General features: G+C 34.3%; 1 protein-coding gene across 1 annotated transcript in view; it reads left to right on the top strand.

Annotated features, from left to right (window-relative positions):
- ATRNL1 (attractin like 1) overlaps window positions 1-16,448 on the top strand; it is a 1,198,805-nt gene that overhangs the window by 190,435 nt on the left and 991,922 nt on the right.

Genomic DNA, 16,448 nt, shown 5'->3' with positions numbered 1-16,448 from the left:
TTTTTCTCTCCCTCCCCTCCTCCCCAAGATAACACATGATCTGATATAGGCTATACATATACATTCCTATTAAACATATTTTCACATTAGTCATATTGTAAGTAAGAATTAGAACCAATAAGAAGAACCACCAGAAAGAGGAAACAAAACACAACAGAAGAAAAAAAGATAGCAAATAGTATGCTTCGATCTGCATTCAAATTCCATAGTTCTTTCTCTGGATGTGGATAGCATTTTCCATCATGAGGCCTTTGAAGATATCTTAGATCCTTGCATTGCTGAGAAGGGCTACGTCTGTCAGTATTAGTCATCATACAACATGGCTGTTACTGTGTACAACATTCTCCTGGTTCTGCTCACTTTAGTCAGCATCAGTCCATACAAGTCTTTCCAGGTTTTTCTGAAATCTGCATGCTCATCATTTCTTATAGCACCCATTACAATCATATACCACAGCTTGTTCATCCATTCCCCAATTGATGCGCCTCATTTCTTTATATTGGCAACAAAACCTGGCCAAGAGGAGATAGAACAAGAAATCCCATTAAAATGCTATAGAAAATATAAAAATTTAGGATTCTGCCTACCAAAAACACACAGGAACTACATCAGTATTACAACTTACAAAATTAAAGATAGACCTAGTAATTGGAGAAATATTGATTGCTCCAGTTAATAAATTGCACCAGTACAATACAAATAACTCTTCCATCTGAATTAACTGACTCATTCAGCAACATGTCAATGAGCTACCAAAAATTACTTTATAGAGCTAGAAAAAAAGTAACGCAATTCACTTGATGAAACCAGAGGTCTAGGTTCTCAAGGGACATTATAATGAAAAACTGTGGAAGTAGTGAAGTGGGAGGGGTACAATAGAATCAGATTTCAACTGTAATACCAAGCAGTAATTGTCAAAAGAATTTGATACTGATTAAAAAATAGTGAGGTTGATCAGCGGAATAAATTAGATAATACTCAGAAGCAAATATAGCTATTAACCTTGTGTTCAGTAAATAGCACTTAGTCAGCCAGGTGGTATAGTGGATAGAGTTCAGGTGCTCTAAAGTTCTGGAGGAAATATTAGGGCCCTGTTTGGTCCCTATATATGTATTTCTTTGGTTCTTCTGCTACTGTCTCTGGATACTGGATATTATGTTCTTCAGAGCTCCCAGGAGTTGATCAGACCACGGAGTTGCAAACTTCAGTGATCTGTTATTCCCTCCCAGTTTTGAGCTTTGTAGTCTCTGATGGGTGAATTATGGATCCATGCCACCTACCTCTACCCTGAGCAGGGGTTTTTCCTTGGGCTAGAGCAGTTGCTCTTAACATTTTTGCCCCTCAGGATGCCACCAACATTGAATTTTCTCTTAATCTGAAACACGATCAAGATCTTTTTCCTGTGTGTCACAATTTAACTCTAATTATTTGTCTACAACTAGTGATTAAGTAATTTTTTGGAGACTACTTAGGTGATTCTGCATTCAGCTTGTATTCCTCTTCATACCTTTATAGATGTGGATGTTGAAGGAATCCCAGAGGCTATTTAGTCCACTGCCTCTCATTTTACATATGATGAAAATGAGGTTCAGTCAGGGAGTGATTTACCTAAGTCACATAGGCAGTGTTAGGGATTTGAATCCAACTCTGTAATATGGTGACAAATTCCTTCAATATAGCCATTTGTTTTGTGCTCCATTATGCTTCATTTGCATTTAGTTATAACAGAATTATTAAACAGTGTTCTCTTGTGTTAAAATTGATTATCTGAAATAAAAAGGAAACTGAGGACAAAGTTACTGAACCAGCTATGATTTAATTTGCAAAGGTAGCATTTGTATATCAAACCAGGTCACTTGACTCCTCAGAGGTCAGAGACAAGGAGTGATTTACAGAGCTGATTTTTGTAACAAAAAAGGAATAAAAAATGGCAAAAACTTGTTTTGAACATAATTCAATTGGACAAAGCAGGTCACCCAACTAGTTAGCTTCTTCCAGACTTTCTTAATCCTATGCCAGAAATCCTTTCCTTTTATAACCTTTCTAAATCCTATACCAGAAATCCTTTCCTTTTATAACCAGAAAGTGTAGTGGGAAAGAGGAACTTGTGGTCAGTGCTTAGCAGTCACCTCCTGCATCTTCCTTAGAAGTGTCCATTACTTAACCTAGACTCTAGCTCAAGTTAAAAAAAAAAGGAGCACATACACTAAGACTGGAAAGAGGAACTTAACCTCTAACCTTTTTTTCCAGCTGCTAGAAAAGGGCACTTAGCCTTTGGTTAACACCCCTTTCTGCCAGAAAGGGAAACCTAGCTTTTAAAAGAGTAATCCTATAATTATTATGTCTTATTCTAAATTATCTACTACTAAATGATAAAGTCTTCTCAATCTATTTCCTAAATCTGTAGGTAAACTAGACTTTACGGAGTAGCCATGTTAGTCTGGTTTAGTTGTTAGGGCTAGCTTTTCCTAAAGAAGGAAGCTTAATCCTATAATCAAACTAAGAATAATTCAAAGTAATCAGAACAGCTGATCTCCTTTTTACTTGATTTGCATTTACCAAGGAATCTTATGATATTAACAAGGACACAAATTACTCTTTGTTGGAAGAGATCCTTTAAAACTACCTCTTATTCTGAGCTAAATACAATTTTCTAACAATGAACAATAACCACTTAAGGGTCTTCTATTTTCTGTACCTTTCAATCCATTATTTGCCCATGAAGGTATGTCCTAAAGAACATAATTTTCAGTTAATTATAATATATTGTGATATAATATATAATATATAATATAATAAATATAAATTTCAATTAATTAATATTTTAATAAAGAATACCCTAGATGCATATGTAGATTTGATAAAGATGGTAAAGTAAAAAAAAAAACTCAAGTTTAGTTCTGTCAGTTGTCTTTAGAAGTCCAGGAGTCAGAGCATCCATTGTTTTAATTATTTTAGTATCTTTCCTTTCCTGAGATATCTTGTAAAGTCAGTCTCTAATAATGTGAAAATGGTATTCCCTCCAGCACATATTTCCTCTTATACATCATCTTTTTAGATGATATTTCTACTTCATTGCATAACACACAGCAAGCTGAGGTATTAGAAACCCCAAGTTGTGGACACACCACTGGTAATGAAAAAGACTGTTAGGGAAATGTTGGCAAATCTGTTACCTTTCCTTTAACTTATTGTGTTTTTGCCATTTTAATCTGTGACTGTTCTTTGATAGATGTTGCTTACTTGGATATCACATCAAACTTTTTGCAGCTATGTTCTTACCTATGCTACTTTTTGCCATTTTATGAGGTGATGGATGTCTCATTGTGGTCTGAAGATGACCTGAGGTTCTTGAGGGCTACAGAAGTAGAATGCTAGCTCTGGCAGATTTGAGTTGAGACTTTAAGAATAATTCTGACAATAGAATATGGCTACTTTTATCAAGTCAGCCTCCCTAGGTACAGAGAAACTTGTTACTAGGATGGCCAATTAGGATTGAGTTATGTGGCCATTGTAACCCTTAAAACAACAAAAAAATACAAGGTGACCTTTAGTCCTGCCCAACCTTATTCCACTTTTGCATTGATTGTGAAGATATGGTAGAAAATGATTTAGAAGGCTCTAACATTCAGTTTCTAGAACATCTGTGCATAAGGAATTAAATGTTGATATTCTTAATATGGCAGCCTTTCTAGTGAACATTGGGTAGATATGCTAATAGAGAACTGAATTATATAAGTCTTTATCTTCTCATGACAAATGAAATAAGGCAAAAAGAAGATGCAAGTAAACTGAAAGATGAATCATAAGTTTTCCTTGGGTAGGCGAATAATAAAGTTTGTAATGTTGGTTTTATCGTGTGAGTAAAGGTGATAAAAACAGCATTTTATATTGTTATCTTGTTTTCCTACACTCATAAGCATTTGCAAAAAGGACCATTGTAAAAATAGTTACAGTTTATGTACCAATATCCATTGAAAACAATGAGGAGCTAGTGGAATTCTTTGAAGTACTCAGTAGACTCCTCCCCTTCAGACAAATCCACATGTATTTTAATACTTGGTTACTTCAATACGAAGGCATAAGGGAAGATATCAAAAATATGTTGAAAACATTGTTCAGGAGTAAGAAATGAGAAGAGTCAAAGGTTTAGAGATCATATAGAAAGCTCACATTTATACCATGAATATTTTCTTCACAAGGATCAGGGAGCTGGTAGATGCATGACAGCATAAATTAACTTCACAGAAATGATATTGACTAACATTTACATTACACATTAAGATTTATAAAACACAGGTTTCAAAACTGAATTGCTAGAAGAATGTTGGTACCCCTTAACAGAAAAAAGGGAAGTTTAAGAGGGATGATTGGGGAGGAGTATAATTATTCCAGTGTGGGCATGTTGATTTTGAGGTGTCATGGAATCATCCAGTTGGAAATGTCTAATAGGCAGTTAGTGATGCAGAATAGGAATTTAGGAGAGAGACTGCAACTGGATATATAGATCATAGATCATTTGTAGAGGAAGATAAGTAATATATAGACAGAAGAGAAGAAGGGCTAGCAGCACACACAGAGAGAGTGGGACATAAATTTTGATCTAGGAAAGGGGAATGTGAATGAGTGGCCATACAGGTAAGAAAACCAAAGGAGGGCAGTATCATTAAAACCCATATATTAGAGAGTGTATATGAAGAGTGGATAGTTAATAGTACAGAAAGGTTAAAAAGGATAAAGAATGAGAAAAATTAAATTTGATGGTAAAGAGACCATAAATTTATGGAGAATAGCTTCACTTGAATGATAACATAAGAAGGCAGATGTCAAAGGGCTGGGAAGTGAGAGAAAAGTAATTGGATTTAATGAGGACAGGTAACTTTTCTAGTTTGGCTGTGAAAGGAGAGAGATACGGAATGATTGTTTGAAGGGATGGAATGATCAAATGAGTGTGGGGAAGACATGTTTGTAGGCAACAAGGAATGAAGCAATAGTTAGTAGTGAGTAGATATTTATTAAGTACCTATGATGTGCCAGATACTGTGCTAAGCAAGGGAATACAAATACAAAAAGAGAAAGACAGTCCATGCCATGAAGGAACTTACAATTTTAGGAGCAAGGACAACACACAAAAGCAAGCTGAAAATGGGAGAGGGGCATGGTGGAGAAGTCAGAGATGTCCCAAAGTAGTGCAGCCAAGTGGGAAATGACAAGTCTTCTTAAATGGAAATTTTGGAGTTCATGGTTCTACCTTCAAATAAGAGGGGCAGAGAGTAATGTAGAGGTATGAGTGCTAAGGCTGATTGGATCTTGCAATGTGATGAGTTTTTCCCACTGATGAGCTTCCTATGACATAATAGAGAAATAAAAAAAGTAAAGAATAATCTGCATAAATACCAAAGACATCGTTGATGGAGGCTTGAAATAGGAACAGGCAGGTTTTTGCAAACAATATTCTATAGTAAACCACATCTTTAGAAGGACACAATTGACTGAAACACTTAAATATGAATGAAAACCTGTAAAGCTTGTCTATCAGTGCCCTTAACTTGGATAGACATTGTGATAGGACAGTGTAGTAGGCTTAGAATTGAACAGTTGGAGGAAAGCAGACAAGGTTTCCTGTCAGATCTTTTGTAGTACTTTTCATTCCCTAGCACTTCCTTCTGAAACAAAGCTCCATATTTGGAACAGGAATTTTATTCTGTTAATGCAGTGTGGATATGAATCACAGAATGTAAGTCTCCAAAGAATTAAAGTTGAAGATCATCCAAAGAGCAATATAGATGGCCATGATGGTCATGAGTAGGCTACAGTACCTATGAGAAATTACATGGGAAGCAGCATGAAGGATTTCATCAGAAAGATGTAAGACCAGAGAAGATGGTCTAATCACATAGTATGAGCAGGAGATAATGGAGGGGGGCATTGGCTGGTACCCACTGTTTGCTACCAAGTGTAGGTGAATGGACTGTAGTCTGGAAGACATAAATCTGACAAGCAAGTCTGCAGAGCCCAGATATAGGGAGATATAAAAGTGCAAGAGCCCTGTTAAAATCATTTGCATTTGATATGCAGGATTATCTGACCTTGTTACTTTCTCAAAAGTTTAAGTAACACTTTTGCACGTAGAAGTTTTCTACCCATGGCCATAGACTGATTTTTACTCCAATTATAACAAAAGACTTGGGAGGATACTTAAATCCATCCTTGTCCTCTATGCTGCAAAAGGTGTGCTCAGGTTCATGGCCTCAAACTGAACTGCTGGACTGAGAACCTGAGAGTGTCAGGCTGAGTGTGAGACAGCCTTGTAACTGTCTGAATTAATCTGCAACCTGAGAGTGTCAGGCCTGAAAAACATTCCAAGCTTTCCTAGGTGCTTGGAGAGTCACCCCAACTACAAGGGGAGAAAGGGATAAGGAGAGGTGGGGAGCCTTACATACCTTCCAATCTTTGCTGGAGAAGAGCTTTAGATTAGGCAGTTTCCTGGTCTCAGGGAATCAAAATGTTGAGGTCTAAGAGTGCTGGGAACCCCAAAATTCAAGGGCAAATGACATGGGTCTAGCTTTGAATGAATTCTGCTCAAGCCTTCTTTCAGTCAGAGACAAGGTTTATTAAAACACTGATTGAGGTGGGCAAGATTTTAAGAATCTGCACATTTGTGACGCTTGTATTGACAAATGGGCCAGACTCCTAAGGAATCTGAGCCCCAATTCTAACTTTTAAGATGTTGTTTTCCTCAATTAGCTTTTGTACTTTCTTTTTCATTTGGCCAGTTGTATTTTTTAAGGGGTTGTTTTATTCAGTGGATTTTTGTATCTTAGATACAAACTTAGTTAACTTCTCATTTGGGGTATTTTAATTTTTAGTACTTGGCATTCATTTGGAATTTATAACTACACAAAAATAATTGTGATTATTTTTTCTTCATATATGGCTAAAGTATTTTGGGGCAGAGGAAAGTGGAGGAAAATTTCTACAAATATGGCAAAGGGAAACTAGCAGGTTGCTCTTATCACATAGGCTTTGGATAGTGCAACTACAGCACGCAATCCTGTGACACTAAGAAAAAGTAGTCAGCAGAATACAAGCCAAGGGCCAAAACTGGCTTACTACTCGTTTTCATACTGCACAGGCGCTAAAAATAGTTCTTACATTCTTAAATCCAATTGGGCCATAGTTTGCAAATCCCTAACCATATCATCATTCTGATCTCTTTTATCTCTAGAAGTGTCTTCGAAATACTTGATTGGTGAAAGAGTGGTTATACAATTTTCCTTGCTTTAATAAATAAAAGCTTGATCACAATTCTTTCTAAGTTCATTTTGGACAAAAGTGTCAGGCTACAAATTTTCCCTGCCTATATATTGACTGAATATTTGTTGAAATAGGTATTCCCAGTTTAACTATGAGCTTCTATTCTTGGTTATATAATTTACAGATACCTTTTCTCCCCCCAAGCCTAACTCAGTGATTCTGTGGTTTAGGTTTCGGATTAGAATGAAATGAGGCACTCAGAGATCATCTCACAAACCAAAGGAAGTTTACTTAGATGTAGCATGAAAAAAAATATTAAGCAAGGTTATGGTACTGTTTCAGGTAAAACACAGCTCCCCGTGTCTCCATACAAAAGTGCATCTAGTTACAAGGGTATGTTGCTACATAGGCAGTACAGCATCCATCGAGTATGAAGGGCATGGACACCTTATAGGCTGACCTTTTTTTACCATTGATAATTGGGCAACCTAGATGGCTTGATCCTTCTTCTCCTAGACCAATTCAATCTTGGGCATAATTTCTCTTCCTTTTAGGTAAAAACTATCCCAGCCTACATGGCAGGGTGTTAGGAGAAACTAATTCAGCCATACATGGGCAGAGCCTTAGGCAGAATTGCTCTTACCAGACAAGCATTTCCACTTATGCTACTGTTGTGTGAGAGAATGGCCTTAGTTGATTGCTGAAAGGTGAATGGAAGAATCTGAGTCAAAAAAGAACAGAATAAAAGGGAAAAGCCACAAAAAACAAAAACAAAAAAAGTGAAAATAGCATGCTTCCATCTGCATTCAGACTCCATAGTTCTTTCTCTGAATATGGATGGATAGCATTTTCCATCATGAGTCAAAAAGAAACATTTCTATGGTAGTTCTGTAACTACTAAGACTCTTACCATTACTCCCTGTCCAGGCCATTAAGTTTTCATATAAGGATTTGTACATTTTACAATTATAAGCAAAGGGCATGTTTCACAAAGAGTTGTAGAAAATGAAAGAAAAAAAACTTGATTTCATTAGAAAACACGGATGAAAATGTATGTTGCTTTAGCATGGAAATAGTTGGGTACTGAGAAAATTCTAAGCTAAAATATTTACTGAAAAATCAAAATATAATGTTCCCATGAGAAAGCAGTTAAGATGACAGTGAAAATAGGATATTGCAATAAACATATTCCAGAATATCTGGTTCAATGCAAAGACTAATCTAAAGGATAGTGATGGAAATACACAAAATGTGTTACAAAGAAATCTAATGTCCATTAGATTTGCCCCTATTTACATTCTTTACACTATTCTTTGCCCAGGCCAGTCCCTTTTCATGTACCTTTGATCCCATCCCCTCTCATAATTTCTAACTGATGATCCCTCCAATCACCCCTGTTTCCCTAATATTTAATCTCTTTCTGTTTTTGGATCCATTCCATAATGCTTACAAACATCCCCAAACCACCTTCATTCTGAAAAAGATCTCACAGATCCTACTATCTCATTAAACCATTATCCTTACTGTATATCTCCACTCATTCACAACCAAATTCCAAGAAAAAGCTAATTCTATACTCATTACGTCCACTTCCTCTCATATAATTCACTTTTTATCCCTTTGTATGCTGGCTTTCAGCCCCATGACTCAATTGAAGCTTCTCTCTCCAAAATTACTGATTATATCCTTATTGCCAGATCAGATGGCCTTTTCTTAGTCCCCATCCTCCTCAACTGCTTCCCTGTCTCATCTTTCTAGGTACTCTTTTCTCTTTGGGGTTTCACAGCCCTGCATTTTTGGTTCTTTTTCTGACTGTGACTGATCTTTCTCAGTTTTCATTGCTCATTTGTCATCCATACCACACCACCTAATTTGGGCTTTTCCCCACAATTCTCTCCTGGGCTCATTCCTATTTCTTATTCTTTTCATTAGCTGTTATGGGTTTAATTATGCAGATGATTCCAAATCTCTTACCTAGGCCTAGTTTCACTTCTGAGTACCAGTCACACATCTCTAAGTATGTGTTGCATATTTAAAATGACATCCTGTAGGCATCTTAAATTAAACATATCTAAAACCATACTCATTATCTTTCCCACAAAACCCGCCTGTCTCCCAAACTTATTTGTATGTATTAAGGTCACAATCATCCTTCTAGTCACCATGGTTTGCCACCTATGTTTATCATCCTAGATTTCTTCATTTCCCTTTACCACATATGTTTAATTAGGTATTAATAAATGCTTATTGATTGTGCCTGTGATTGTTTTAGTAGCTTTGTAGGGTATGTATTGGAAGGGAGAGAGACAGAAAACAGAGAATCCAGTTAGGAGACTATTATAATAGTACAGGAAAGAAGTGATTAAGGACTAAAGTAAGGTAATGGCCATGTGAATGGAGAAAGAGGAATGGAAATATGAGATGCTATAGTGGTAGATCCTGTAGGCTTTGGAAATTGATCAACAAGGGAGCAGGGATGAAGGAGAGGGAAGAATCTATGATGACTCTGAGTTTAGGAAGCTGGATTGCTGAAGGATGGTGGTACCCTTGACAGATAAAAGGAGCATTTGAAAGAGGGTCTGCCCCTACAAGCTTTTGTTGCAATAACATCCAATTAAAACTTTAAAAAGGTTCAAACTTCCAGTTTAATTAGATTAAATAAATCCTTACCATGTATTCAGCAAAATTTTTGCTCATATTATTATGATTTTAATTCTTTAAAGAAATATAATTTATTTGATATGTTTACTCCCATTGCCTTTGTATATTGCAGACCCTCTAGGTCTGAGTAAATGGTATTGGTGAGCTGTTATGGGTGAAAACAAAATATGATTATCCAGAGACTAGCTGTCTGGTGATGAGTGTCTCTCAATTTGGCTAAGTTGATTTTGATGTGGGACTTGTAAGGCTTGTAGTTTACTAATACTGCCTTTAAGAACCTGGGATCACCTCACTACCATGGTAAGGCATTGAAATTGGACTTTAGTGGAGATTATTAATATTAAAAAAATTAAATGTGCTATTCCATGCCATATTTAAGTAAAGCAATCATTATCTAATGTATTTTCTTTACCTCTTTTAGGATGACCTTAGTTCCTATTATGATTTGATTTGGGACATTTTTTTTTTGGCAGGGGATAGATGGTATTTCTTTTAAAATGTATTTCATTGTCAATAAATTATTATGTACTTGGGTAGGCTCCAAGTTTTCATATCTATATCTATATATAGATATAGATATAGATATAGATATAGATATAGATATATAGATAACATATGTATTTACAAATCTGAAAAAAGGCCAATAAAATACATCTATAACTGAACAAAAAACTACAATCACAAATGTGTTATCAGTATGATATCCCAAAGAGAATGCAAAGCAGCAGCTGCAATGGATTAAATTTTATGTGTTCTTGAACACTTAAGTCATAAATGAAGTTCTGTCACAGCCTGTAATAGCAATTAGTTGTTTATCCCTGCAGTATTAGAAAAACAAATTTATGATAGTCTAATGTAGTAATGGCTTCAGTTAGTTCTCAAGCTCCCTCTTATAGAGACATTTCTGTTTTGTTGTTAATACTATTTGGGGATTTCTTGTGGGATTTGTAGGCTCTGTTGTAGGTGTTATACTTGGAGTTAAAATTTATTGCATGCTGTTTCAAAAAAGTCTGAGTTTTGTTGAGAGGAATAATTTTATTTTATTATCTACAATGAAATTATTCCTATATGGAATAACTCAAAAATGTTTATTATTCTGATGCCAAATTTTAATGGAGTTTAATTTGCTTAATATACAGTATCCTAGCAATAACAAGGTTTCTGGACACTAAAATGAGTTTTATTTATAACTAACTGCATATTTTCCCTTCGTTACTTGTGGCCTGACAATTTTTAAATTTTATAACACATCTTGAAAAATTCTTATAGATGCCATCTTTCTGTTATGTCACCTATCAACTGATAGAATAGATATAGAACTTCTGATCTGGAAGGATATTTGGGCCTTTGTCAGATAAGGAAATGAGCTCTGAGAGGTGAAATTCAGTTTAATTCAATTCAGTAAGCATTTGCTAAATGCCTGTCAAGTGACAGCAAGAAAAACAAGTTAAAACAATTCCTGTTCTCAAGAACCTTTCATTCTCCTTGGATGCACAGTGCAACAGGTATATAGGTAAGTTACAAATTATATAAGCAGCAGATGTAAAGAAATTTCAGGACATGGGATCACTGACAAATCATAATACGAACTAACCACAAAACCACTCTACAAGCCCTACCAACCTGGAAAAGTGTGTTTGCAACATTTTGCATACGATCTACATGATGAAAAATTAAATGAAAAGTGGAAAATTCATTTGTAGCGCTTGTCTGCTCAAAATAGAACACCTAGATATTGGAGAGAAATATCCAGCAAATTGTCTTTGTTTTAGCAAAGCATATAGATCATTGATGAATAATTCTTTTTATAATAATTTCTTTTTATTCACCTATTTCCTCATTACATGGATGTAGGTTTTTTTTAGTCCCATTTATATTTTAATTGAGGCAGCTGGGTGGAGCAGTAGAGAGAGTGTTGGGAATGGACTTGGGAGGACTTGAGTTCAAATCCGGCCTCAGACGCTTAGTAGCTGAGTAACCCTGGACAAGTCACATAACCCTATTTGTCTCACTTTCTTCATCTATAAAATGAGCTGGAGAAGGAAATGGCAGTATTTTTGCCAAGAAAACTCTAAATAAAGTTATAAAGAGTCAGACATGACTGAACAACAGACCATACATACGTAGATTTCTATTCTTGTTAGATGTCATCTTCTTAGTTTCAGCCCAATGTTCTAGCCTGTCAAGATTATTTCTGACCTCAAATTTTTCACTGCAGCATCTTTGCCAAGAAAATCTCAAAAAGGGTCGTAAAGAGTTGTATGTAACTGAAATGACTGAACAACAACAATATTTTAATTCATTAAAAAAATAATGTCCTGTAAGCCTGATATTTAATTTTGACTTATTATATCAAGCAAGTTTTTAAAATATAAAGGCTCCTTCTGTTGTGTACTTTCACATAGCCAATATGCATACATTTTCTCCAGCCTTTGCCATTTTACTACTACTAGTGTATGTTCCAAAATATAAGCCAGTATCAAAATTCTAAGTTAATCTTGACAGAGCAATTTAACCCATTTTCTGCTTGATAGAAATCCTCTTGTTCAATTCATCACTTAAATACTTTGGGCTGTATGGAATATGATTTGTCTCTAATCTTTCAGTTTTTTATTATTGGTTATTGTATAATACTTCACCACCAGGCAGTGCAAACTGTTTTCATTTTGGCTTTTGGTAGAATCATATTTTCTATGTAGCTTTTCAATTTGTATAAATTATTATTTTCTTTCTTAATTCTCAAGATGTTAGTAAACTAGTGTAATTTGTTATAATTTGATTAGTCTTGAAAAATTTACGAATGACATAAGTGTTAAGGAAATATATTTTCTTTTCAGCAAGGAATATAATTATAACACTAAAATCAACCTAATTAATAATTCACACTTTCTACAGTGTGAGAAAGGAAGCAGACTATAAGAGAAACAAAATGTATTTAATTTAGCCTTTAATATTTTCGTCATTTGGTAATCTCCATATCTTACAAGAATGAATATTTTACAGAGCGCCCTAGTCAATAATTTAAAGCTCTCCAAAAATGTTATCTTGTACAACACTCTTCAGTAGTTACAGAAGGGATAAAGAGGAAAAGGTGCTTATAATGCTTTCCCTCTTTATTCCGACACTTTCTATTCCTCATTGTATTGAAAAGACTTGCCACTTTGACAAATAACATCAATGAATGTGGAATTATTGTATCTCTGGCCTGCAAATGTTACTTATCTTAAAACCAGCTTTTAGTAACACTTTTTTGGGATTCCTCCTTTTTGTGGGATTCACTTGCCTTTTTCTAAATAATTTTAAATGTGAAAATAATAATAATATATAATAATAAATATATTTAATATAGTAATATATAATAATAAAATAAAAATAATAATTTCCCCCAATGACATGCAAGAATGATTTTTTAGAATTTTTTAAAAAAAGTTTTAATTCCAAATTCTATCCATCCTTCCTTCCCCTCCTCTCTCCCTGAGACAGTAAGCAATCTGATATAGGTTATACTAGTGTAATCGCATTTCCATATTAGTTATTTTGTGTAAGAAAATTCAAATAAAGGAAAGAAGGAAGAAATAAAGAAGAAAGGAAGAAAGAAAGAGAAAATACTATGCTTTGGTCTGTATTCAGATGACATCAGTTCTTTTTCTGGAGGCAGATAGCATTTTTCATCATGAGTCCTTTGGAATTATCTTGGATCATTGTATTGCAGAAAATAGCAAAGTCATTCACAATTGTTCATTCTATAATATTGTTGTTACTGTGTACCATGTTCTGTATCTGCTCACTTCACTTTGTATCAATTCATGTAAGTCTTTCCAAGTTTTTCTGAAATCATCCTGCTTGTCATTTCTTATAGAAATATAACATTCCATTACAATCATATACCATAACTTGTTCAACCATTCCCAATTTCTGGGTGTCCCCTTAATTTCCAGTTCTGAGCCACCACAAAAAGAGCAACTATAATTCTTTTTGTACAAATAGATGCTTTTTCTTTTCTTTTCTTTTTAGATATTGTGATGCAGACATAGTATTAGTATTGCTGGATCATAGGGTATGCACAGTTTTATAGTCCTTTGGGCAATAATTGTCAGAGAAAAATGTGTATAATATTTAAATCTTTAAAAATTTCTTCATAATCTTTCTTCTTAAATTTTAAAAAAAATTATTTTCAACTTTAAATTCACTTCTTCCTTCTGCCTCCCCACCCAGTGAGAAGGCAAGAATTTAATATCCATTATACATATGAAGCCATGCAAACATATTTCCATATTAGCCATGGTGTTAAAAAACAACAAAAACAATAACAACAAAAATAAGTAAAGGAAAATGTCAATTTGTACTCATAGTTCATTAGTTCTCTCTCCAGATGTAGGTAGCATTTTCCATTGTGAATTCTGTGGAATTATCATGAATCATTGTATTAATCAAGCAGTTAGGTCTTTCACTGTTTATTATTAAAATATTGCTGTTACTGTGTATAATGTTGTACTAGTTTAGCTCTCTTCACTTTGCATTAATTCTTCCCAGGGTTTTCTAAAACTGTCCTCTTCATCATTTTTTATAGCACAGTAGTATTCCATCATAATGACATGATTTATTTAGCTGATGGTCATCCTCTCAATTTCCAGTTCTTTGCTCCCTCAAAAGAGCCACCATAAATAGTTTTGTAAATATTTTTTGTTTTTTTCCTTTTTTTTTTTATTTCTTTGGAGAATAGTCCTAGTAGCAGTATTGCTGGATCAAAGGGTATGCACAGTTTTATAATTTTCTGGGCATAGTTCCAAACTGTTCTCCACAATGATTGGAGCACCTTTAAAAATCTTTCAGTTTAGTTGAAAGAGATTTTTGAGAGATAGGGATGGTGGTAAGTTTTCCTCACAGGTTAAATTGAATGTTTTATATTAGTCAAATTGTGTTACATACTTGTTCTCCTAAATGAGCTCATATGAATTTAAATTTCATAATGGTATTGTGATTTTCCTATTGAATTGGGACATTAGCTCTTTTGTTAATATTAGTGTTATTTTTCTCTTACATATCAAAAAGAATGTATTGCTTATGATAATTAGAATCACTAAATCACAAGAATGAAAAGGCATTAATATTATCAGGCTAGATCACTAAGGTTCTTTTTGTGTGTGAAGTAATTGGGGTTAAGTGACTTGCCCAGGGTCACACAGCTAGTGAGTATCATGTGACTGAGGCTGGATTTGAACTCAGGTCCTCCTGACTCCAGCGCCAGTGCTCTATCCAATGTGCCACCTAGTTGCCCCCTAGATCACTGTTTTTAAAATAAGTGAAATTCACTTGTTTTAAAAAGAGCTCTGTAGCCAAGATCTTTCTTGGCTAACTTGAACTATTATAGGAAGTTCTTTCCTGTGTCTTTTTGATATTTTTCACTTTATTCCCATATTTTCTCATAGCCCTTAAAATTGTTGAGAAGAGCTGATTCTTTTCTATTTCTCATCTAAGGTCCTCATGCTATTTGTACTTATTTCCTTTTATCCTTTATTAATGTGAATAACCAAATTCTTTCATATTAAAAATTAATAAGTAACCCTTTAACCTTCTCACCTCCAGGAAAAATAACTCCATACCATTTGTGTTTTCCATAGTCTTTTCCAAAACTTAGTAGGTATTATGGAAAAAATAATGTTCTGAAGTTATAGTGAAAAGATAATATGCAATCAGTTCTGTAGAGTGGAATATACAATAGTCTAGTCAGAAAAAAACTTTTAATCTCCAGCTTTGACTCTTACCAAATATGTGATAGTAGATAAGCCTCAACTACTTTGGTTTTGTTTTATCAACTCTAAAATGGGGCAATAATATGTATACTACTAGCAAAAAAAATATAATGTGTACTACCCACCTTACAGAATTTTTGTGAGAAATTGAAAAGCACTATGTAAATTTGAGTTATTGTTACTTAGCATTGTTATAGCAATGAAGAGATAATTATAATTGAATATGCAAAGAGGATGAGATTTAAATTTTTAATTTTCCCATAATATAAAATTTATAATCAGAATAATAGAATCACAGATTTGCAAGGGACTTCTGAGATCATCTAGTTTAAGTCATATCTGAACAGGAATTGCTTCTTCAATAGCCCACACAATTTGTTATACATCTAATTTTGGCTTAAACACTTTGGGTGATAGTAAACTCATTAACTCCTGAGGCTCTTTCTAATGGATAACTTTATAAGTCTTTCTGTATCTCTTCGTCAAGCACTCTTAAGTGTCTAACTTTGAATTTTGGTGAAATTCTTAGTCTTTGTGGTATAATGAATTAGGGATTAATTATTATTTTTACTACTATTATATCTAGAGTTATTTAAGAAAGAAAATAGGTAATTCACTGAAATGTCAATTTCCTAAGCACATTTTGGATTAATTGTTTCTTATGGTAGTTATATGATAATACACGCTTTGAAAGTGACATCTGTCCTAAAATATAGCCTGCATTGATTTCATTAAATGCTAGGGTCTGCCCATAGACATTTCTACATATCTAAATAG

This window comes from Phascolarctos cinereus, unplaced genomic scaffold (genome assembly GCF_003287225.1).
Source record: "Phascolarctos cinereus isolate Bilbo 61053 unplaced genomic scaffold, phaCin_HiC Scaffold_3;HRSCAF=262, whole genome shotgun sequence".
Classification (NCBI taxonomy): domain Eukaryota; kingdom Metazoa; phylum Chordata; class Mammalia; order Diprotodontia; family Phascolarctidae; genus Phascolarctos; species Phascolarctos cinereus.
The sequence above is the reverse complement of the archived record's forward strand: the minus strand, read 5'-3'. Positions and strand labels throughout refer to the sequence as shown.